The sequence below is a fragment of the Lissotriton helveticus genome, chromosome 11 (genome assembly GCF_964261635.1).
Source record: "Lissotriton helveticus chromosome 11, aLisHel1.1, whole genome shotgun sequence".
Lineage (NCBI taxonomy): Eukaryota > Metazoa > Chordata > Amphibia > Caudata > Salamandridae > Lissotriton > Lissotriton helveticus.
The window spans coordinates 1053814155-1053838959 of NC_136072.1; the positions used below are offsets into that span (position 1 = coordinate 1053814155).

General features: G+C 47.0%; 1 protein-coding gene across 2 annotated transcripts in view; it reads left to right on the plus strand.

The window, feature by feature from the left end:
• The window catches only part of B3GNT4 (UDP-GlcNAc:betaGal beta-1,3-N-acetylglucosaminyltransferase 4), a 112507-nt gene that overhangs the window by 33427 nt on the left and 54275 nt on the right, over window positions 1–24805 (plus strand). Inside the window, exon 1 of one of the 2 annotated variants that reach the window (XM_078667554.1) lies at window positions 6545–6855. The exons of the other annotated variant lie outside the window; for it this stretch is intronic. The gene's annotated coding sequence lies outside the window, so the exon portion shown is untranslated. Of the gene's footprint in view, window positions 1–6544; window positions 6856–24805 lie in introns of those variants that run through there. 2 annotated transcript variants of the gene reach the window in all.

Here is a 24805-nt window from a genome sequence, read left to right on the forward strand (position 1 = left end):
GCTAGGTCCATCCTATGGGTGGGACAGGGAAGGGGGTGGTTACACCCCTTTCCCTTTGTCCAGTTTCGCGCCAGAGCTGGGGCTGGAGTGCCCCAGTACCGGTTTGAACTGGACTATGCATGGGACACCGTGTGTGCCCCAGGCAGTGTCTCATTTCATTCAGCCCTCCCTGCCCCAATACACTACGGCCTGTATGGGGTGGTGCTAGCATCTCCCAAGACAGGAAACCTATTGTCCAAGCCTCCCTCGCTGGAAGGACTCCCAGCAGCAGGAAGTCAGACTTGTGTCTGTGGCAGCAGCATCCATTTTGGGATGCTGAGGCTCTGGTTAATTTTAACCGGGATTAGTAGGAACAACATGTCTTCTCCCTCTAGAAGGGTGGAACGCTACCCCCGTCGCCAGAACTGGCGAGGGGGTAGTATTCCAAAGCGTATGACACCTTACATGACATGTTTTGATAAAGCCAAACCAAAGTTAGCATTCAACCGCGAGGATTATAATGCACTTAAGAGTATATGGTATGGCTATATCATAGAACAGCTATAAGGACATGGTTCCGAAAGCTGCAGACAGGCTTAGCTCATGCTAGAGCCTCATCTCACATAAAACCAAGCACTCTGCCTTCAGGATTGTTAAGGCCTGCCATAGAAGTGACTTATAGGTGCATATGTGTCTATATATATATAATGGTAGGTATAGGAATACTATACCTAAGCAAGGGGTGATTACACGACCTTGCCCCAGCTGAGTGATCAGCCAGTTGTGTCAGTTTGGATGGCCAGCCAGGGGTGGCGTTAGATATGCTGCAGCCCCTGGTAGGCCTTGGGTGCACCTATGCCCTGGGTACCTATGGGACACTGTACAGCGACTCATAAGAGTGACCCATTTCCTAATTGGTGATGTACCTAAAGTACATGGTGTGAATTTAGAGAGAGAACAGCAGGGCTGTGGGTCTGATCAGCAGGCCCACAGCCACATTAAAGTCGGAAACCAGTGAAGCAAAAAGCAAAAAGTGGGGTGACCATAGGAAAGCAGACCCTACTCTCCTACAAAGCATCTTTTGAAAGCTGAGAAACTCAGCTTTCCAGCGATACCTGATATTCCCTTCAAAAGCACTAATTGATCACCGTAGGATGTGATTGTAGGATGTGATTGGCTAGCACTCCTGCTAAACACCAGGGATTTCAGGCAGGGGAAGTGGCTCCATTGGGCAAGGGCTTTTGCTCCCATCAATCTCCAACAAAATCCATGTTTCTGCACCCCGGCGTCCGATGGGGGTGATCACTCCCAAACTGCCCCTTTGGCGGGAGAAAGAACACTAGATGCCAGGGATTAGGAGAAAAAAAAACACATAGGAGTGCAGGCGGGGCCCTTCCCCACAAAAGAGCAGAACGGTCTGTTTTTTTTTCCTTTATGACTGATTTTAGTCAACATTTCGTATTTGCAGGGCTTCGTGGGTAAGAAAACATTGTGGGAACATGTGAGTCCCAACATCCTCAATTCCAGTGGGTGTCTAAATTTCAGAAATGTCTGGATTTGGTACATTTCCCTGGGTGGAGACCGGGTCTGGGCGGAATTAGAACCACTAGCCTTTGGGGTGAGCATTGGTGGCCGAATGCTCTAGGCAATGCCCCGGAACCTAAAAAGGAAGTCAAGAACTTGGGGGTGTGGATGGACTCCTCTCTCAGTTTTTGTATTCCGTCAACGCGCCAGATGAGAGTTCAGTCGACTATTCTTTCTCGCCTGGACTATGCTAGTTCCTTGTTGTTGGGGGCTAACCAAGCTGAGATCATCTGGATGCAGCATATTCAAAACGCGGCGGCCAGAGCCTTGGTAGGTCTTCCACGGTTCCGTCCTATCGCCGATACCATCTGGAGACTTCATTGGCTCCCTATGGCGGAGCGGATCCAATTCAAGACTCTTTGCCTCTCTTTTAAGATCCTGAAACTTGCCTCACCTAATTTACTCGGAAATTGTTGACCCCGTATGTTGCCCCCGAGCACTGCGTTCCCTGGGGCAGCACTTGGTCACCGTTCCTCGGGTGAAGCGCTGCCGAGCGGGAGGGCGTTCCATCCGATACCTTGCAGCCAAACTATGGAACTCAGTGCCGGCTCACATACGGGTACTGGAGGATCTGCTCGATTTTAGGAAGGCTATTAAAACCTACCTCTTTCCTCTAATATAGTTTATTCTGCCGCTGCTATGTTGAGTTGTCCGTCGTTGCAATCAGCTCTATCTCTTTGTTAATGGAAGTGCCGGGACGCCCCTTTGCTGGGGCAGCTGAGCGCTATATAAACTTTTGTAACATAACATAACATAACTACCGCCATTGCGGATGTCTCTGCATTGCATTTTGGGGCCTTCTGCTACTGTGGGCGCTAGTCCCACCCGCACAACTGGGGTGTGTTTTTATTGGGAGATGTCTGGGAATGCTGAGTGATAGGAAATGTGTGGATCACTGCAGGTTCTAGAACTTTCCATGACAGAAATGTGGGGGAAATGTCTGTTTTTAGCCATAGTGTGAGGTTTGCAATGGCTTATCTGTAAAAAAAAAATCCATGCAAGTTACACCAGCCTGGACTCTATTCGATTGAGTGTCGAGTTTTCAGAAATGTCCGGGTTTGTTACGTTTCCCTGGGTGCCGGCTGAGCTAGGGCGCAAAATCCACCACTAACCGTATAGCAAAAAAAAGGTTGTTTTTAAGTGGAAAAATTTGAAATGTCCATGTTTCTGTGGGTGCCCTTTCCTATCGCGGGCGCTCATTCCATATACAGAAGTGGAGTACTATTTTGTATTGGGAGACATGCGGGAAACTAGGTGGTAGGAAACTTGTGGATCCCCGCAGATTCCAGAACTTTCCCTTAGAAATGTGGGTTTTTAGCCAGTGTTTGAAGTTTGCAAAGGCTTCTGCATAAGAAAACCTTCTGTTATCCACAGAAATCACAGCACCCTGAAACCCTTGGGGTCTTTAGTTCTCAGAAGTGTTTGGGTTTGGTAGGGTTTCCTGGGTGAGTGCTGAGCCGGGGCCCAAAATTTAAAGGTACCCACACTGCAAAAAATGGTTGGTTTTGTGTATAAAAATTTGATCCATCCATGTTGCTTCTTGGCCTTTTTCTTCTGCGGGTGCTAGGCCCACCCACACAAGTGGCATATCAATGTTATTGGGAGACATGTAGGGACACTGGTAGGTAGGATATTTGTGAAGGCCCCTCGGATTTCGGAACTTTACCTCACTCCAATGTGAGAAAAAAGTGTTTTTTCCCAAATGTTGAAGTTTGCAAGGGCTGCAAATTAAACCCCTTGTGAGATTTGTGAAAGTCACAAACCCTGGAGTCCCCTGGGTGTCTAGTTCTCACAATTGTCTGGGTTTGGTAGGTTTCACTGGGTACCTGCTGAGCTAGAGCCCAGATTCTGCAACTACCCACATTGCAAAAGTGGGTCCATTTTGATTGCAAAAATGTGATCTGTCCATGTTGCATTTTGGGCCCTCTGCAGGCTCTGGCGCTATGCCTACCCTCACAAGTGGGGTATCATTTTTATTGGGAGACATGTGGGACCGCTGGGCGATAGGACATATGTGGAACCCCAGAAAAGTCTGTTGAACTTAGCGGTATATTGCATCTGTAAATCAGTCAGCGTGACAAGAAATTACAAATGAAAACATCATAGACTGTTGTTTCTCCTACTCATATTTTTTATTTTTTTATTTGAACAGTTAATTTATTTGGGAAAACCCTAAGGGATTTAAGAGATCTATGCAATGACCCCATGCTGAATTCAGAATTGTGTCTACTTTTCAGAAATGCATAGCTTTCTGAGATCACCCAATGTATTTTCTCCTGTTTCTACAACAAACTGCAAGAAGGCTAAAACCACAAAAATTAGGTAAACTGATCACCTCTTGCTGAAAACTGGGAAGATAGTGATCCTACAATAGCAAACCTTTTGTTCATTCTTTAGGGAAAAAAACTAAATATTTCTTGCCCAGCAATTATGTTCCCACAAAAACATTAAAATATAGCTATATTTTTGTGATTTTCTTGGTTCCCTTCAGGGAATCTACAAACATTGGGCTCCTATAGAATCCCCAAGATGTGAGAAACAAGCATTGGCAACGCCAATAGGTCTGGCTCACGAATGAAAGTGCCTTTTGTGTCATTGATAGGTTTAGGCACTCAATAAGTCATTATTCATCTTTGCACTCATGCATCCTTTCATCAACCCACTGACTCATTCTTGCATTCACCGTGTGACACAACCAAAATAAGACACAAACAAACTCATCAACAGATGGAAAATAACTTAAAAGATTGCAAATAGAAAAAAGAAGACATGCATATGTCTAAATACAGCAAAAACAAAACTATTGATAGAAGTCGGTGTCCACCTTGAAAAGGTATTGTAAATAGTCTATTATTATTTTAATGGTCAAGCATGGCCGTCACATTTAGAACCAACATGTTGGCCATCGTGGAATGGTCAAACAATCATACGCTACGGACATCAGCATTCTATTTGTCTCCTGGGGAAGCGGTCATGTGTGATGTGGCGCACTGCAGATGAAATGATTGGCAAGTAAGAGATCAGTTATCACTGACTGCACAGCTGTAATACCCTCTTGAGAAACATTAAAATAAAGAGAGGAAGCCAACAAAGTTAGATTTGACAGGACCAACTGGGCATGCGGTTCGGATCTGGCACGATACCAAGAGTTCTTTGGGATGGAGGGACAAATTGACACTAGCTACCCCACTTTTTGATTCGGAGCGGCTGGGTACGCTTTGGAAGATGAGAGGGTTTGATAAGTGGAACCTGATAGGAATCTCTACCATTAAAGACATCTGGAGCAAGGGGAGGATTAAGTCATTTGAGGACATGCAGAAGGAATTCGAGTTGACGAGATCTGAATACTTTCGTTATGCGCAAATTCGACTACAGACGGCCCTGCCTATGGACGCTGACCTTCCGGAAGCCTCTCCCCTCGAGGATAGAATTTTGGATGGTCACCTTCCCGAAAAAACGATCTCCCTGATCTATAAGAAACTAATTAATCACAGGGAAGACCTACTTATAGAATTGAGGGATAAGTGGGTGCGGGATGGAATAGAACTCGACAGTTGCACTGTCAAGCCAGACCTAAAATTGTGTAGATTAATGTAACCTGGGGTTCTCAAATACAAAACTGCACCCTAAAGTCTAAAGTTAATGAGACTCCCTCCCATCTGTCCTGCTACCAGAAAAAAATACCCTAAATTATCTAGTTATCTAAGATCCTTTCATAGCATTATAGTATTACAGTGTTGTGTGTGCTCCGTAAAGTTCAAGCTCAGCCTGATAAATAAAATGATTACAGATATGTGGAGGGCAAGCACTTTATTTGTGAAAGCACAAAACCTCCCAATCAAAACATACACTCCTATCAACAGGTGCTTTCAGTCGGGTATGGTGAGGTATCCGTCAGATTTCACCAGGAACTTTTACATACTATAGACAAAAACGCACACACATTCTCTCCCTGTCTGTTTTGACAGTCCTCAGAAAATGTGGTTATTTTACAAAATATTGCATTTTCTTGCACTTTATACTCCTTAGGTTCCAAAGTGCATTCCTATCCCTTTCCACTGTCTCTTATGTATCCTGCTTGTCATATAATGTAGTTTAAGATTATATGACAGTGTGATTTTAGGAAAATCTGAAGCTCACCCTCTCCCCAAATCTTTTGACCAAGCTACGTCACAAGCCCCCCTAGGCAGTGCTTCTTAATTCTCTTTTTTAGATTGATTACATAATGTCTAGCCAGACCTAAAGATGGACGCAAATTAGGTGTGGATACCTTCTGTGGGGAAAAAAGTTGTGAAGGTATAACCGTGAGCTACTCCTAACATCCAAACATCGGCTTTCCTGGCAGTAAAGAGTTTAACAAAACCCAATGGATCTCACGTTGTCGGGGCACTAGGTGGTACAATAAATCACTAGAGCACATTCTCACTAATTGGGTGAGAGCTTTGTGTCCTCGCACTGTCTGGTATAAGTCACTGGAGCACATTGTACGCTACCATTCCTATGTGACTCTTAGAGTATATCCATTCATATCCCTTCCCTATGTATATAGAGATAACTCTAATCACTAGTATATGCAGTAGACCTGTGTACTATCTACCATTCCTATGTGACTCTTAGAGTATATCCATTCCTATCGCTTCCTTGAATATCTCTTCCTTGTGTGACTTTATAACTTGTATATTTGCAATTTTTTTCTGTTTGTATCTTTTATGTAACGCATGTAATCCTAAGTCCTTATGTATCGCAACTGGTTCTTATATAGAGCGCTCCGACACCTTCGGGTAATGTTCGCACTATATAAATAAATAAATTCTCACTAACTGGGTGAGAGTCTTGTGTCCTGGAGCTCAGCCTGGTTTATGCGTATCATATAATCATTGACTCACACTTGAGAATTTCCCCAGCTTCGTCTTTTTTTTCAGTAAAACGTCGACTTTCGGTCACGCCATCTAAAAGAGCGTTTCCGTCAGCTGGGCATGTGGTGCAGCCGCGCATGCCCCGCGCGCCGGAGGTTTGCAGCATCCTCGCCTGGGAGCGCGCCGTCCCCATGGCGACCCCAGCCGCCGCCGCGCGCGCTCATTGTCTGGCTTTGCCCGGGGCCCGTGCTGCAGGAGCCTGGAGGGGTCAGCAGCTGGGATGAGGCGCCCAGAGGCAGCGCTGCATGGAGACGCCGCCGCCGCCGCACCTTCCTTGGGCGTTTCGAAGGGTCAGAGCGCGGTCCCGCAGTCCGGAGTCTTTTACAACTCTGCTCATGAGGCGAGGCCCTTTCACCTGAGCCCCGCGCACGGCAAGGTAAGCTCTACTAGGCAGCCGGGGAGGAGTGGGTGTTGTGGAATAAACTCCGTGGTATGGTAATTTAGGACTATTCAACCCGTCTTCCTATGTAAAGCGCTCTGACACCTTCGGGTAATGTTCGCGCTATATAAAATCGCAATAAATAAATAAAAAATTCCAATCTGACCCGTTTAAATGTACCCGAATATCGAAATGCATCTCTCACTCGCATGTTAATGACGGTTCTTCCACCCAGTACATTCCAATCAACAGATATTGATTCGCCTGTTCTGCCTTTCGTTACCCCTCTTCGTCCATTAGCACACCTTTCGTATTTGTGTACGCCCCCTGCCTTTCCAAACAGCACCTTCAGCCGCACACCCCTAGGTCTGTGTACAAATACTGCCTCCCCCGTCCTCTAAATGAATGTTTCAGCCGGTAAAGACTAAACTAAACAAAGAAGGAAATGTATATCTGTTTTACTCTACTCCGGGCCCCCGTGTTTTACTCCCGATGCCGTTCTATCCACCTGCGTCGTTAACCCGTACCTCGTGTTAATTTCGGTAAATTGTATTTTTTCGTATAAAATTACATTTCCTGAAAATTAGGCATAGGTTGTTGCTTCCAGAGCATTGACGAGTTTCCCACCTGTTATTTGGGGGGTGGGGCAGAGTGAGACGCTGCAGGGAAGCGGAGCGGAGATTGTTCAATGGAATCTTCATAGTCTTCGTCTCCTCTCCCCAGCCCCCACATCCCCCTAAAACGTATGTTCCCAATGGTGGTGTTGCACGGTTTTGGCGTAAAATGCATTTAATTATACACCCTCCTCCCAAAACGCATAGTTAGAACACTAAGTCTAATGGACTTTTAAGACGATCACGAGCCGCAGTTCCTTTGTGTTCCTTGATGTTTGGATGCCCTTCCTGTTAAGGCTTGGTGGATGAATGGAGGCGGCTGTAAAGATCATAAATGCACTTCCTCTTTCTAGTGCTGTGTGCGCTAAAACTATCGAGGAAGGTGTTTGAGGTCCTGGGATCGCATCGAAAGTGGTTGTGACACTTGTAAGATAGAAGGTCCGTAGAAGATACGTTGGTTTCAGAACAGGCACAGAGCTGGAAAGAAATGGCAAAACCCTTACGTGTCTTCTTAAAATTCTAGGCATGATTTTTTTTTTCAATGAGGGGGTTGAGTTTTCAATGTTTACTAAAACGAGTGGGAAATTAGCTTTGGAAAAGTGCCTTCGGAGGGCTTGACATTTATTTGACCTTTAAATCAAGTTAAATACCTGGATCGTTAGTCCACGGATGGTACTGGTAGGCAAACCTGAGTTCATGGACCCACATTTTGGAAATTACTCAAATCTGCTTGGAAGAGAGAGGTTTTTCTACAATATTTTGGTCTGTAGAACTGAAGCCAATTTAAAGGCTTGCCAGTATAGGAGGGCTGCCAATGTTGGACCTGGGAACTTTGTCTCTGCGTCCTTACATGTAAAAAAGGAGCTATAAGAGGGCAGACAGAGCATTTCCCTGCCCTCTGGGTGGTGGGGGGGGAGGTAAATGGCCCCCTTTTCCTTTTTAAATAAAAAAAGTGCATTTTCCTGCTGGGTCGGCGGCCCCCGAAGTTCACTTTGCCTTGAAGTACGCAAACCCCTGGGAAGGACAAATCTGTAGACCCTCAGAAGGTCCAACGTGGGCCCACAGCTCTGAGTGGGTTTGTGAATGTGATATAGTGTCAGCGAATCTCCCATTAAGCACAAAGGAGGCCAGCCCCACCTGAATGTCCAAAGGTCTGGTGCAGTGGAAGTTGGCTGACCAGGGCGTGTTGAACACAGGCCATAGCCACAACCTTCTCTTAGCTGGTGTTGGCATTGCGGGCCCAAGGAAGTGAGCACCAGCACCCTTATCAAACACAACCCGGCTGATTTAGGTGCCTGCAACCCATGCTGCTGCGTAATAGACCTTGCTAGAGGCGCACCACTTTCAGCGGCAGTATCGCCGCTGATCAAGGACTGCTGCAGATTAAACGCGGAAACACAGTACTGTGTACCCCAATGGTGAGGAGGAAACTCAAGCTACCAGAAAGTTTAAAATGGGGAGGGAAAGAGGAAATGCATGTCCATGCAAAACATAGTTTGAGTGCCAGTGGTGGGTAAAGTGCATGGCTGAAGCAGAATAATTGAATGCAAGCTAAATTTAGCACAGAAAACCCAGAAAGTCACTGGAAAAAACGTTAAAATATAGTTTTGGCAGAATTATTTATAACACCTTAACATATGTTCAAAACCTGTAAGTAACTTAAAAAATCACAGTGAAAGTGACACGATAGTAACAAAATTATTGCCATTTGCCATTTATGATTAGCTTCATGTTTCTCAATCGATATGCAAACCTTAACTCACAAACCAAATGCCATGCTTACAACCTCACTGGACGTACACTTGTAAGTTGACTTCTCCAGACTCGTGGAGTGTTGTGATGATTTATCAGGGGCTGGGAGAGATTTATTGCATTTGTTTACCTTGATGATTACTTAAGAAAGAGATCTCTTTTCAAAACTCCTTTAGAGTTCTTCAAATAAGTTTCGGAACAACTGGTCTTGGGTATGCTGTACGTAGGGGAGCATGGGTATGCTGTACGTACGGGAGGGGTTAAATTGTCATGATTCTGCTGCAGTGTGTCTGCTGCCCGTGTTCTTCACTTACTTCTGATGGCAGCATTTTTGAATTTTGACCCACAACTCATGAATGTCTACCTGGCAATGCTTCAATTTATTTTAGTCAAAATGCTTAACACTACAAACTTTATAGGAGCATGTAGTCATGTGACAGTGGCATGGTATCTATCCCCAGCGCTCACTTATAATATAGGTGAGAAGATTGCTTTGTCTATGGAAATATTCCAATCTTTGCTCTCTGATAGTTAAGTATTTTTGCAATCTCATTTGTAGCATGTAGGAAGGTTGATCCCTGACTATGGTTGCCCCCAACTTTTTGCCTGGTGTTTTGCTGGTTTTCTGACTTAGTTGACCTGGGACCCTGCTATTCAGGGCCCCAGGCCTACTGCTCTCTCTGTAAAATGGATTCCATGTACCTTAGGTACATATCTAAATTGGATACTGAGCCACCTTATCAGTCCCTGTACAGTGTACCTTAGGTACCCAGGGCATAGGTGTACCCAGGGCCTACCAGGGGCTGCAGCATGTATTATGCCACCCCTGGCTGGCCATCCAAATCTGACACAACTGGCTGCTTGACAGCTGGGGCAAGGTGGTGTAATCACCCTTTGCTTTAGATATAGTATACCTATATCTAACCCTAAAATGGACACATAGATCTCCTATCAGTCACTCCTATGGCAGGCCTTAACAATCCTGAAGGCAGAGTGCTTGGAATCGTGTGAGATGGTGCTCTGGCATGAGCTGAGCCTGTCTGCGGCTTTCGGGATCTATCCCTTAGCCGTTTCCATGATATCGCATACCATATACTCTTAAGTGCATTATAATCCTCGCGGTTATGTGCCAACTCTGGTATCGCTTTATCAAAACATGTCGAGTAAGGTGTCATACGAATTGGAATACTAACCCCTCGCCAATTCTGGCGACGGGGTTAGCATTCCACCCTTCTAGAGGGACACGACATGCCTGTAACCTATAACCCGGTTAAAAGTCAGACAGAGCCTTAGCATCCACAAAATGGATGCTGCCACCGAGACACAAGTCTGCCCTCCTGCTGCTGGGAGTCCTCCCAGAGCAGGAGATAAGGACAAAGGGCTTCCTGCCAGGGGCGGTGCCAGCACCGTCCCAGACAGGGTTTTGTGTATTGTAGGTAGGCAGGGCTTTAGAGGAAGGTGACTGCACGTGGCACCCCGGTGCTCACTGTGCATAGGCTGGCTGGAACCAGTTCCAGGGTCACTCCAGACCCTGTGCTGGGGAAAAGCCCGCCAAGGAAGTGGGTGTAACCACCCCCCTCCTGGTCCCACCCATAGGGCAGGACCTAGTCGCGTGCCAGCCCCTTTTTCCCAGATAAAGGTAGAGACTGGCCCCCTTCCAAATCAGATCATCTTTGGAATCAAGATACCACTTTCCACGAAAGGACTTCACGATTTCTTCCTCAAGATTCTCCCTTGTGGCTAAGGAGTAGTCACCCTGCATCCGCAGGCACCATCTAAGAACACTGCGGTCTGCTGCACGTCCTTCCTCCGGAATCCGACTGCCCAGCTCGACGAGACCCGGTTTCCCTGGCACCTCTGACCTCTACCCACCTCTACAGCACAGCTGAGAACCGTGGGTGCGACGAGACCTCGAGGGACCGGCCATCGCCAAGACTGCACGACTTCTGCACAGCAAGCCCACCGAGTAATTTCCTGGTGAGTGCTTTGGGGTCCGAGAAGCCCCCACCCTGAGCAGCTCCAGCACCGAAGAGCAGCCCCCCAGCATCTCCACGATCGGCGTGGGGCCCTTCTGCCTTCTGCTGCTCACCGCGTTGTTTGGCTACTAGCCCGTTGGCTTGTGGCCTTCCTGACGACGCCCGACGACATTTCTGCTGCTGGTCTGGTTGCTCCAGACTGGCCCTTGCTCCCTCCCAGAAGAGGAGCACCCTGGACCCTCCTGGTCCACTCAAGACGCCATTTTGAGTCCACCGCGTGGGCTTGAATTAGCCAAGGCTTGTTGCCCAATCCTGGGTAACTTCGACGCCAACGACTTCATCCTTCGTGGGACAGCTCGCACCTCCATCCTGGTCGCCGACAACGCCTCCTGGTCCGAGAGACTGCAGAGCCCAGCAGCGCCCACTCACCTGACTGCGGTGACTTCGCTCGGTGCCATCCTGGTGCCCACTTAATCACTGGCTAGTGATTCAAGAACTTGGTCCCCTCTGCTTTCAGGTTTTCTTCCTCCTTGATCCAGGCTTGGATCCATCGAACTTTCCTTCACTGGTCGCCTGCCAGCAACTTCTTCCTTCCAGGCTCCCGGTCCGGCAACGAGATCCCCGACGTCTTTTCAGACCTATGCAGCTGCAGCCCCTGGGCTAGGTAACTTCGGCACTCCGGTGTCCCAGCATAGCCTCACTATCCAAGGGTCAGGATCCACTGTCCTTTTCTTCCTACCAGGTCGGGTTCGCCCGTGAACACTAACTTTGTGAATTCTAGCTTCCATAGACTTTGTCCCGCATCCCGCGTGAGAGTGCACACTCTGCACCCGAGTCCCCTAGGCCTCCTAGTAGTAATCTAACGATTCCCTAGTCCAGTCCTAGCGATTCCAAAGCCTATTAGAACTGTTACTTACCTGCTAGTAATTCGCATTCCACTTTTAGTGTATATGGTTTTTCGTGCCCCTCGGGCATTTGTGTAACGTGCTAACTTAAAAGTATTTTCGTAAGAGTTTTGTTGTGTGCCTAGCACCCTGTCCTCATAAAGAGTACAGGGTTGTTGTGATTCTAATAAATACACTGTTTATTTTCATAACACTTGTGTGGTGTCCTTTCACTGGGTGTTCAAGGGGTAATGTGATGGTAAAACAGCTGGCTTAACACGCCCTCTAGAGTCTTAGCCTTAGACTGCTCGTATCCATGCTACTAGGATAGCTGGTCTATAAGGTTGACTTACAACCAATCATCAATAAGGGTTGTTTGGACTGATATATAGTGATCACTAGAATAGTGAGCACTGCACATCAGGCCAACTTCTCACATTGGTGAGCAGCGGTTGGGATTTGAGCTTGCTGTTGTTTTTACCACACATGCCCTAAGAATATCTTGTGAAAGATCACATAAGTACTAAAGGTACATATAACTTAGCTTAGAATACTCTGAGTTCTACTGAACCAGCTGTTGTAGCTCCTAGGGCCTAGCACACCCTAAACTACAACTCTAGCAAGGGATCAGTAGGCAAACATATAGTGTAGGTAAGTGCACCACTTACACCTCACTAGAAAAGCATGTCGACTCAGGGGGACTCTACTGAGACTCCCCTGGTCAGTGTTGACCCTCCACAGGTCACTTCAAGATATGCAGCTCTCAATTTTCAGGAGATGAGGCAACTCTGTGTCTCCAGGAAACTGAAGCAGGGGTCTAACCCCACCCTTCCCTTTCTGATAGGTCTCTTAGAGACATATGATGCCAGAAAGCTCTCTCAGTTACATGAGAGCATGCCAGCCTTAGAGGGAACCTCTGGGGATCCAGACCTCCCCAACACTGATTCAGCAGTTGAGGAGGAGGATGAGGAGGTACTCTCTGGGGATGAGGTAGACAAGGGTCTTGAGGTAGTCAGAAGGCTAACTAGGACCAACTTAGACTTACTTGGGCTAGGATCTGGGGGCCCCCCAGTACTAACCCGAAGTGGGCCTAACCTTGGAGTTAGGAGAGATAGATCTCTTTCTAGGGACTCCAATAGATCTCTGCACTCTAATGCCTCTTCTCAGGGGAGAAGGAATCCTCCACAGAGGAGATTTACTTCCCCTCAGAGAAGAGAGCATGAGGCTAGGATGAGACAAGCTGAACTGAGGATTGAAAGGGAAGAAATTGCCCTGGCCAAAGAGAAGCTTGCCCTGGCAAGAGAGCAGCAGATGAGTGGGCTAGCTCCCACTGGTGGCAGCAATCTCCCAAGAGATAGAGAGAAGGGTTTAGATACTAAACACCTGACTAAAATAGTGCCCCCCTTTAAGCAAGGGGATGATATCCAGAAATGGATGGCTGCTCTGGAGAGGGCCTGCACTGTGCAGGGCATTCCCCAGAGTCAGTGGGCAGCTATACTGTGGCTCTCCTTTGATGGCAAAGGTAGAGATAAGCTCCTCACTACTAGAGTTGAGGATGCTAACAATTACCAGGTCCTGAAAAATGCACTGGTTGATGGGTTTGGTTTAACCACTGAGCAGTACAGGTTGCTGTTCAGAGACACCCAGAAAACTCAGTCTCAGGACTGGTCTGACTTTGTTGATTGTGCCACTAAGGCTTTGGAAGGCTGGCTACTGGGTAGTAAGGTTACTGATTTCAAGGGATTGTATAATCTAATTATGAGAGAGCAAGTCTTAAATAATTGTCAGAACCAGTTATTACACCAGCACCTGGTAGACTCTGATCTGACCTCTCCACAAGAATTGGGTAAGAGGGCAGACAAATGGGTCAGAACCAGGATTAGGCCCAAGAACCAAGGTGGTGACCAGAAAAAGGAATCAACCAAGCCTCGAGAAGGGTGGGAATAAATCTACAGATCAAACCACATCAGGGCCCCAAAAATCCTCTGAGGGGGGTGGGTTCCAAAATCCTTCCAACAACCAGAAGAAACCTTATTGTTATCCCTGTAAACAGGTGGGTCATTTAAAAACTGACAGCAGTTGCCCAAAGAATAACAATAAGGAAAACATACCCCCAAGTAACATTCCCAAACCTCCTGTTACTACTAGTAGTAATCCCCCAGGTGGTGGGAGTGCCCCCAAGAATTTGGGTGCATTTACTTTGGGAGTTCCTGGGGACTCTGGCCTAACCAGGTCCCCAAACTTAGATACTCTTGTCTGTGAGACTGGCATGGGGTTTGCCAACTTCACAACTTGTCCCAACACTTTGGGCAAGTACAGACAGGAGCCCCTCATCAATGGTATAAAAGTTGAGGCCTATAGAGATACAGGGGCTAGCATCACTATGGTGACTGAGAGTCTAGTCCCCTCCAGGCAACTTTTACCTGGTGCCACATACCAGGTGACCAATATTGATGGAGTACAGAGAGATCATCCCATGGCAGTGGTCAATCTCAGCTGGGGAGGTGTCACTGGCCACAAGAGAGTGGCAGTGTCACCAAACTTGCCTGTAGATTGCCTACTGGGGAATGATTTAGAGCTCTCCGCCTGGGCTGAAGTAGAGCAAGAAACCCATTCTAGAATGGTGAACATCCATGGTAAGGGTAGTGGGGCAGTGGTAGCCACAGCCCCAGTCCAAGATATCCTCCCTGAACAGGTCAGGAGGGTTGTGCCAGTCACAACCCAATCTCAGACAACTTCCTTCCCAGAACAGGTTGTCAAGGCTGTGATGGTCACAGCCCACACCCAAACTGAGCCCCCTCCTGAAAAGGTTGGGAGAGTTGTGATGGCCACAGCTCAAACTCAGACAGATGACAGTGTTGTGAAGCCTGAAACTATGGATCACTCCACTCAGACAGAGAGTATTGAGGAGGAAGAGAAATCTCCCTCCCACCAGACTTTAGGAAAGGATCAGCCTCCTCAGGGAACTGATCTGACCCCTTGTGAAGAAACTGCCACAGAGGTAGTCAGGCCTAGCCTGGCAGAACCCCTGATGTCAGTGGACCCTTCCAAGGTGGGACCCAGTCTGGAGCAGGTAACCTGCCCCTCTCTACCCTGCCTCAGTCAGCCCAGGGCTGTAGAGGTCAGGGAGGCCAGTGTTGGACCCCAAGGGGCCCCCTGTCCAAAAGAATTTCCCAATCAGCAGATTAAGGGCACTGAAGCTAGTAGACCTAGCCAAGTGAAAATAAGACACACTCCTGAGGGATCCCCCTTAAAATTAGTTAGGGACCTCCCACAGATGGACACTGTTGGGCACAGCCAAACTTGGGACCTGAGGGCCCCAGACCTGAACTGTCCCTCCAGTAAGCCAAACAGAGGGACCCAACCTCCAGCTGTAGGTAGCCAGAGGTTGACCGTGAGAGCCCAAAACAACTCAGTCTTGGAAAGAAAGGCCTATATGGTGGAAAATGATTGGAGGAAGCTGAGCCCAAAATTAGTGGAGCCTCACTTCAGTACTCAATTTCAGCACCAGCCTTTTTCTTTGACAAAACACACCACAGGTAGAGATTCCCTATGGTGGAGACCCTCAGACACCCTTAGGGTGAGGGATTGCTTAGTGGACCATGACATAGGGGGTAACCATGCCAGTGCTGGTACTTCCTTAAATGGCCACTTAGGCAATATAGGCTTACCTGGACAAGGATAGCCTTATCTCCTTTCGTTTGGGGGGGGGTTATGTAGGAAGGTTGATCCCTGACTATGGTTGCCCCCAACTTTTTGCCTGGTGTTTTGCTGGTTTTCTGACTTAGTTGACCTGGGACCCTGCTATTCAGGGCCCCAGGCCTACTGCTCTCTCTGTAAAATGGATTCCATGTACCTTAGGTACATATCTAAATTGGATACTGAGCCACCTTATCAGTCCCTGTACAGTGTACCTTAGGTACCCAGGGCATAGGTGTACCCAGGGCCTACCAGGGGCTGCAGCATGTATTATGCCACCCCTGGCTGGCCATCCAAATCTGACACAACTGGCTGCTTGACAGCTGGGGCAAGGTGGTGTAATCACCCTTTGCTTTAGATATAGTATACCTATATCTAACCCTAAAATGGACACATAGATCTCCTATCAGTCACTCCTATGGCAGGCCTTAACAATCCTGAAGGCAGAGTGCTTGGAATCGTGTGAGATGGTGCTCTGGCATGAGCTGAGCCTGTCTGCGGCTTTCGGGATCTATCCCTTAGCCGTTTCCATGATATCGCATACCATATACTCTTAAGTGCATTATAATCCTCGCGGTTATGTGCCAACTCTGGTATCGCTTTATCAAAACATGTCGAGTAAGGTGTCATACGAATTGGAATACTAACCCCTCGCCAATTCTGGCGACGGGGTTAGCATTCCACCCTTCTAGAGGGACACGACATGCCTGTAACCTATAACCCGGTTAAAAGTCAGACAGAGCCTTAGCATCCACAAAATGGATGCTGCCACCGAGACACAAGTCTGCCCTCCTGCTGCTGGGAGTCCTCCCAGAGCAGGAGATAAGGACAAAGGGTTTCCTGCCAGGGGCGGTGCCAGCACCGTCCCAGACAGGGTTTTGTGTATTGTAGGTAGGCAGGGCTTTAGAGGAAGGTGACTGCACGTGGCACCCCGGTGCTCACTGTGCATAGGCTGGCTGGAACCAGTTCCAGGGTCACTCCAGACCCTGTGCTGGGGAAAAGCCCGCCAAGGAAGTGGGTGTAACCACCCCCCTCCTGGTCCCACCCATAGGGCAGGACCTAGTCGCGTGCCAGCCCCTTTTTCCCAGATAAAGGTAGAGACTGGCCCCCTTCCAAATCAGATCATCTTTGGAATCAAGATACCACTTTCCACGAAAGGACTTCACGATTTCTTCCTCAAGATTCTCCCTTGTGGCTAAGGAGTAGTCACCCTGCATCCGCAGGCACCATCTAAGAACACTGCGGTCTGCTGCACGTCCTTCCTCCGGAATCCGACTGCCCAGCTCGACGAGACCCGGTTTCCCTGGCACCTCTGACCTCTACCCACCTCTACAGCACAGCTGAGAACCGTGGGTGCGACGAGACCTCGAGGGACCGGCCATCGCCAAGACTGCACGACTTCTGCACAGCAAGCCCACCGAGTAATTTCCTGGTGAGTGCTTTGGGGTCCGAGAAGCCCCCACCCTGAGCAGCTCCAGCACCGAAGAGCAGCCCCCCAGCATCTCCACGATCGGCGTGGGGCCCTTCTGCCTTCTGCTGCTCACCGCGTTGTTTGGCTACTAGCCCGTTGGCTTGTGGCCTTCCTGACGACGCCCGACGACATTTCTGCTGCTGGTCTGGTTGCTCCAGACTGGCCCTTGCTCCCTCCCAGAAGAGGAGCACCCTGGACCCTCCTGGTCCACTCAAGACGCCATTTTGAGTCCACCGCGTGGGCTTGAATTAGCCAAGGCTTGTTGCCCAATCCTGGGTAACTTCGACGCCAACGACTTCATCCTTCGTGGGACAGCTCGCACCTCCATCCTGGTCGCCGACAACGCCTCCTGGTCCGAGAGACTGCAGAGCCCAGCAGCGCCCACTCACCTGACTGCGGTGACTTCGCTCGGTGCCATCCTGGTGCCCACTTAATCACTGGCTAGTGATTCAAGAACTTGGTCCCCTCTGCTTTCAGGTTTTCTTCCTCCTTGATCCAGGCTTGGATCCATCGAACTTTCCTTCACTGGTCGCCTGCCAGCAACTTCTTCCTTCCAGGCTCCCGGTCCGGCAACGAGATCCCCGACGTCTTTTCAGACCTATGCAGCTGCAGCCCCTGGGCTAGGTAACTTCGGCACTCCGGTGTCCCAGCATAGCCTCACTATCCAAGGGTCAGGATCCACTGTCATTTTCTTCCTACCAGGTCGGGTTCGCCCGTGAACACTAACTTTGTGAATTCTAGCTTCCATAGACTTTGTCCCGCATCCCGCGTGAGAGTGCACACTCTGCACCCGAGTCCCCTAGGCCTCCTAGTAGTAATCTAACGATTCCCTAGTCCAGTCCTAGCGATTCCAAAGCCTATTAGAACTGTTACTTACCTGCTAGTAATTCGCATTCCACTTTTAGTGTATATGGTTTTTCGTGCCCCTCGGGCATTTGTGTAACGTGCTAACTTAAAAGTATTTTCGTAAGAGTTTTGTTGTGTGCCTAGCACCCTGTCCTCATAAAGAGTACAGGGTTGTTGTGATTCTAATAAATACACTGTTTATTTTCATAACACTTGTGTGGTGTCCTTTCACTGGGTGTTCAAGGGGTAATGTGATGGTAAAACAGCTGGCTTAACACGCCCTCTAGAGTCTTAGCCTTAGACTGCTCGTATCCATGCTACTAGGATAGCTGGTCTATAAGGTTGACTTACAACCAATCATCAATAAGGGTTGTTTGGACTGATATATAGTGATCACTAGAATAGTGAGCACTGCACATCAGGCCAACTTCTCACATAGCAGATGATCTACCCCAAGAAGTGATTTACTCAGAGATGTGTTCTATGTAAATGGCTTCCCTTAGGCACCAGCCTAGTTTTGACTAGGCTGTTTTCACACCCCTAAAACAGCAATGCCAGGGGGCTCTGGGCAGTCTTGTTCATGCATTTGTAGGATTGGGCTGCTCCACTAAACAGTAGTAGCTGATTCTGATGTCTGCCTCTATTCTGCTTCAAAACAATTGGGCTTTCACTGTCCACTAAAGGAATCAAAACCTCTTGAGTGTATGGCTATTTAGATAGTGTGGTCCTAGATGTAAACCAACAGTGCTGAAGACTGTTGGAAGAAAGGTTACATAAGACCTGCAGATGTTTGCTTTGTATACCTCTATGTGTGGTAGACCGTTAATGTATTCACTCCCAGAAACAATCCCCCCCCCCCCCCCACAAAAGTGGAAGAATGTCAATTTATTCCTGAAGTGGAGGAGAGATTGTGTTTATCAGATTTATAGTGGAGTGGGATACTAGGCTCCTGATGCATAGCTTAAGAAGGCCTGGTTTCTGTTTTTTTCCGTCAGCATTTCTCAGTTTCAATCTTCGCACAGGTTGCGTGAACCTATGGAGAGGATTCTGAATATCATTTAGCAGATCTTGGGAACGATTCTAGCTTTCAGAATGCACCAGTGTGGTTCCTGAAGTGAGGAGGTGATAGGTCATGCCTATTCAGATTAGGGAATTCGGAAGGGTTACGTTATTACAATTTACTGGTACAAGTGCTGGTACCTCGAGGGTTCGGTTTTCATAGCTAAATGTGTGAGATATGTGGGGGCCCTTCTTGTGCCCTAATTGTTAATAAGTCAAGGAGGCAGTGCAGAGAGAGGAGGAAGCTATGGGACTGACGCGACTTAAGTTAATATGCACTATGGGATTTAAATCCCCATTGCTATTGCTAAAGTGATGCGACAGAAATAGCTCTCATTAGCACAAACTGTAGGTAATTAATTTTTTCTAACACAATTAACTGCCAGGTTACGAAATGCAAGAATTACTCTTTAGAACCATAATAGAAGTTGAAGGTATGTCCATAATTAGCCAGTTTGAGCAATCATTTGAAACTCCTACCGTGAACCAGAATGTATGGTTGGTGGGTCTACTCTGGATCTTTCAGGTGGGATTAATATAGTAATAGCCATTATTCACCAGGAAGACCGAGACAAAAGTTGAAGCTTTGGTTGATATTGATAGTGCCGGCACAAACAACTTTCCAGTGCCCTAATCCACACCCTATGTCCATCTTGAAAAGTGTCTACGAAATCCCATTAGCAAATAGAATTTCTCTTATTCAGTGCAATCGGTGATCTTCTTTTTTTACTCTAGAAATATGTGCGAGCACGTTACCTAGAACAGAAAAATACAGATTAATTAATCAATTTATCTCCAATAAAAAGCTGGAATGCTGTAGAAGTGAGAAGAGATTGTTACCCAATCTCATTCAGACTGTTTAGGATTGGACATATGTACAGCCTCTGTGACTACGTTAATTGTAGCAATGCTCTGTTCACGTTATGCCGAAGTAAAGGGCATAAATCAACAACCTAAACAATTGGAACTTCGAAATGATATTCATCATTCCTTAGTCAGATATATTGTGGAAATGGACAACATAGTAGGCAAGCTGACAGGAAAAAATAGTATTGTAAGTGCCTGTACAAGAAGAGAGGGTGAACAAATGCACTTATATTGCAAATTTTGGTAAATTAGCTCAGGTTTTGGAAAGAGCAAAAGTCAAATTTAAGTTTGAGGGGGAAAATCCAAAGGAATCTTGTGATCAATAAGTAAGTACCCTGACGAATACTAGAGATAGATTTACTAACTTAGGCAGTAAGAAAAACTATTGGTAACGTTGAATACGTCTAGTGAAAAGCACACCTTTTCTGACCGTGTTCAACACAAGGAGGTATGATAAAAAGCCAAAAATAAAAAAGTAAATGAAAGCGGATAACATTTCTTTTATCCAGTGTCTTGCGGTGTGAGGGTCAGTGAAAACTCAGAAATAAATTCTTCCTGTCTCTAACTATGAACTAAGCAGACATGATAAGAAATCATAGATGCTAGCAATGTAGGAACAACAACTTTCATAACCAATTATGTCCTAGTAGTGTTTGCGTTAAGCGGAATCAATCCGGTGTTGTGGCTCCAATATTTTCTAGTAGAAAGAGGTCAGGGTATAAGAAAAATAGAATGGGGTTTCCCACCAGCAGCAGTTGAGAGAGTCACCCAATACAGAGGCAGATTAGAGAGAGACATAGAGCATTGACAAGGTAATTAGAGATTAAAAGAATAGTAATGGTGATGGGGACCAATGGTATAATTCAGTTGTAGAATCCAGGATACCTCGTGAAGGAAAGAGCAATATTTAAATGTAAAAGATACTTGTGGTGTCAGATAAGATGTGATGACCCCAAGAATTATCGTCTTCATGGCGAGATGAACAAGGAATAGTGATTTTAAAAACTCATGCAGAATTGCCCTAGTGGAAATGGAAAAGTTAATATTCAAAACTATAAGCACTGTAATGGGTAAGATGGGATGGTCCCCAAGAGGTCTTCTTCCCAAGGTGAGATCAACCAGGCTCAGTGATAAATACTCAGATTGCATCCTTGCAGTGTGAACTGAAAATCTTCTAATCATAAGGGACTTTGAATGAAAGGGAAAGTGACTGTGACAATGTTACAGCTGTTTTAGCTGTTAAAAACTGTAGTGTGAACCAAGAGGTAGATGAGGTAATTAATCATCTAACTTGGGCACATTTGTCAATTTTGGAACAATAAGATATCAGCGTTTTGTGGGATTCCCTGAAGGATGTGAGGGGGGAGATATGGAACAGTTCTTGACCCAGTGGCTTGTAAGTTGGCTTCCCCCGGAATCAATGTCTTGTTGCTTCGTTATCGAACGGGCACACAGGGCCCACATGCAGAAGCCACCCCCGGGAGCCAGGCTGAGACCGGTCATCGCAAAGATCCTAAATTATCACGACTGGGTTATTTTGAAACAGGCCCGCATTAAAGAACCCCTACAATTTGAGAACACTCGTATCCTTATATGCCCGGATTATACTAGACTGGTTCAGCAGAATCGTCAGTCATTCATGGTGGCCAAGGCCCGCCTCCGAGAGTTGATGCTCTTGTATCCCGCCAGACTGACAGTGGTATACCAGTCTTGTACAATATTTTTGAATCACCCCAAGATGTCTTTAATTGGACAGATGAAACAGTAAAGGTCCGGTCTCCCAGGATGGAATCGAACTCTTCATCTAGCGAGATAGTTCGTAAACCAACCAAGTCTAAACTTAAGGGGACCAGGAGATCGAGATCCAGACGCTGTTCTCAGTCCCGTAGGGATTCCAGCAGATCTGCCTCAGCGCTTCGGCCTCGTAATCACAATGGAACTTTCTCAGCTGGGGAACTTTTGAGATTATTCGCTCTGACCAACAAAGCGAGAGTAGGGGCTAGTACCCTTGCTTGACTCTCAATAGTCCGGGGGAACACCTGTTGACTATGGGTGGGCTTTGGGGGAACCATTGGCGGGGGCGGGTGGGGGGCTCCAGTTGGGGCCCACATCCCACCTTCGCCGCAACAGATACTTCAGCAGTTTTGAGGTATTGGGGTGGGGGGTAGTTGGGGTGTTTACACTGTTTGTTTGCACTGGAACACTGCTATACAGGACCACTAATTGTACACTAGCTGATTTATTGTCTTTTGTTTCATGACCTGGGGTATTCTTCCTATTTGCTTGCCCTGCATCACTGTTATTTTGAACCACTGCCTGCTTACTGGTTGTTCATTGTCCTGATCACTAATGTCATCAGCTTTATAGATGGTCGCCCCCACAGATATGCTGCAGATTCATGCAGGAGATCTCCAGATAGTAAGTTGGAATGTCAGGGGAGCGTTGGACAAGGTGAAGAAGGGGGCTATACTTCAGCAGGCCAAACGCTATCTGGCGGACGTTCTGCTGCTGCCAGACCCACCGAATGGGAACGTAGGCCCTATGTTTTCATAGATATGGTTTTATTCAAGTGTTCCATTCTGGGTTCATGAGGGGATCCCGTGGTGTCGCCATTATCATCCACCGAAGGGTCCCATATAAGCACTCCAAGACGTGGGCAGATACTCAAGGGAGGTATGTCTTTGTCAAGGGCACTGTATTTGAGGAGCAGGTGATTTTGGGTAGTGTTTATGCCCCCCCGCCATTGTCCTGGACATTGGTTGAGCGCCTTACGACCCTGTGGGCGCACATACCTGATGAGTTGGCAATTATAGGGGAGTTTGGAATGATGTGACACAGGGGTGTGGAATTTTATGAAATATGTACTTGTCCATGGGCCAAGTAGCTTCATAAATCTACATGTCCTGTAACAAAATCCACTTGTCCCTTTGGTGCCATGTAGTGCGCCGTCAAATAATGGCTGCAATATCTTTATAGAAGAGCTCTGATAATAGCCTCTCTGGTTACGTCAGGCTATTACTATAGAAGGATTTGAATTTTGGAGTTTTTCACCAGCTCTTTTTAAATATTTTCCCATACTGAGAAAGGTCGGCAATTTACCCGTGACAATGGCAGAAGTAAAGTTTCTTCCATGGCTGGGAAAAATGTGGTTGGAGAAAAAGTGAACTTGTAAACAGTCAACAGATTTCCGCTGGGGCATATTCATATTTGCTCTTGCTAAGATGCAATTCACAAATATTTTCTAGGACTAAAGTTTCCTGGCCTACTTAAGGAAATTCATGCGAGTTCATGAAAAACGTAAATCCGCATTAATACAAAGCCATATATCATGGGTGCCCTTTGTGACTTTAACAATTGAGCCCCTAATTAAATCTGAGTTAACCAAGACCATGTGTTTTGATTAAAATGCTATCTCTTCCTATCTGTGAGCTGGCTTCATTGTGTGCTCTTTTACAAAGTAGTTTTGTTCAGTGCCAGGAATTTCTATGGCAATATGGCCTTTATGAGACCAAATACCAGCGGTCTAGTAAGAACGCGCTGGCATATAGCACCACGCCTACCTGATAATCCCAAGGTAGAGAAAGGAGCATAGTGTAGGCCAAGTGAGTAACCAGAAAATTAAAATACCCAGCACGTTGATCCAAAGTTCTTATGACACCAATCAAGCAAAAAATCCATTGGAATCCTCGCCAGAATAGCTCTCTTGTCTCTTCCATCTGAGCCTCTATCCATTCATCCTTTCACCCACTGATATCTAGCATTTCACCTTTACATTGGCACCCATTCATTCTTTTATCCATTAGCCTTTCACCAATCTGTTTGTCCGTCAGTCCATCCGCTCATCCATTTCCAAACCTACCCATCCATCTCCAAACCTATCCATTTCAGCCATCCATCCATCCTTTTGCTCATCCATACACCCTCCCTTTCAATCATCTATCCACCCTCCCTTTCACTCATCCTTCCACCCACTCTTCAACCCATCCATCAATCCATCCTTCCACTCATCCATCCATTTATTCTTTACACTCATCCATCCTTTCGCTCTCTAATCCTTAAACCCTGTAACCCATCCACCACCCCGGTCACTCATTCATCCATCCACCCGTCCATCTAGCCAGCCACACTTTCACTCACTCGTCCTTTCACCCACACATCCATTCATCCTTTCACATTAATTACGAATCTTTGGCTGCCGAGCTGCAGACAGAAGAGGCGCATCAAGAGCTCCACCTCTACTGTAGCTGAAAAGTGTGGTGTTCATGAAGCCCCTGTTCAAAGCTATCCTGCCATCTCCAAACCTATCGATCCAACTGATCAATCCAGCCTTCCTTTCACTCATCCATCCTTTTGCTCATCCATCCATCCTTTCACTCCACACATCCTCCTCTTAACTCCTATTCATCCATCCTTTCGTTCATCCATCCTCCTTTTCACTCATCTATCCACCTATCCTTTCACTTCCTCCATTTATGCTTTCGCTCGCCCATCCACCCTTTCAACGGCACAGCTTCCGTTTCGCTCATATATCGATCCACCCTTTCACTAATCCCTCCATCCACCTTTACACTCAACTGTCCACCCATCCATCAACCCTTCCACCCAGCCACCCACCCATCCATCCCCGCCCACTCAGCCATCTATTCATCTACTCTCACCACGTAATCCACCCTTTCAATAAGCTGTCCATCCTTTCACTCATCAATCCACTTTCGACCTATCCATCCACTCACCCATCCCTTCATTCACCCTGGCACTTATCCTACCATTCTTTCAAAC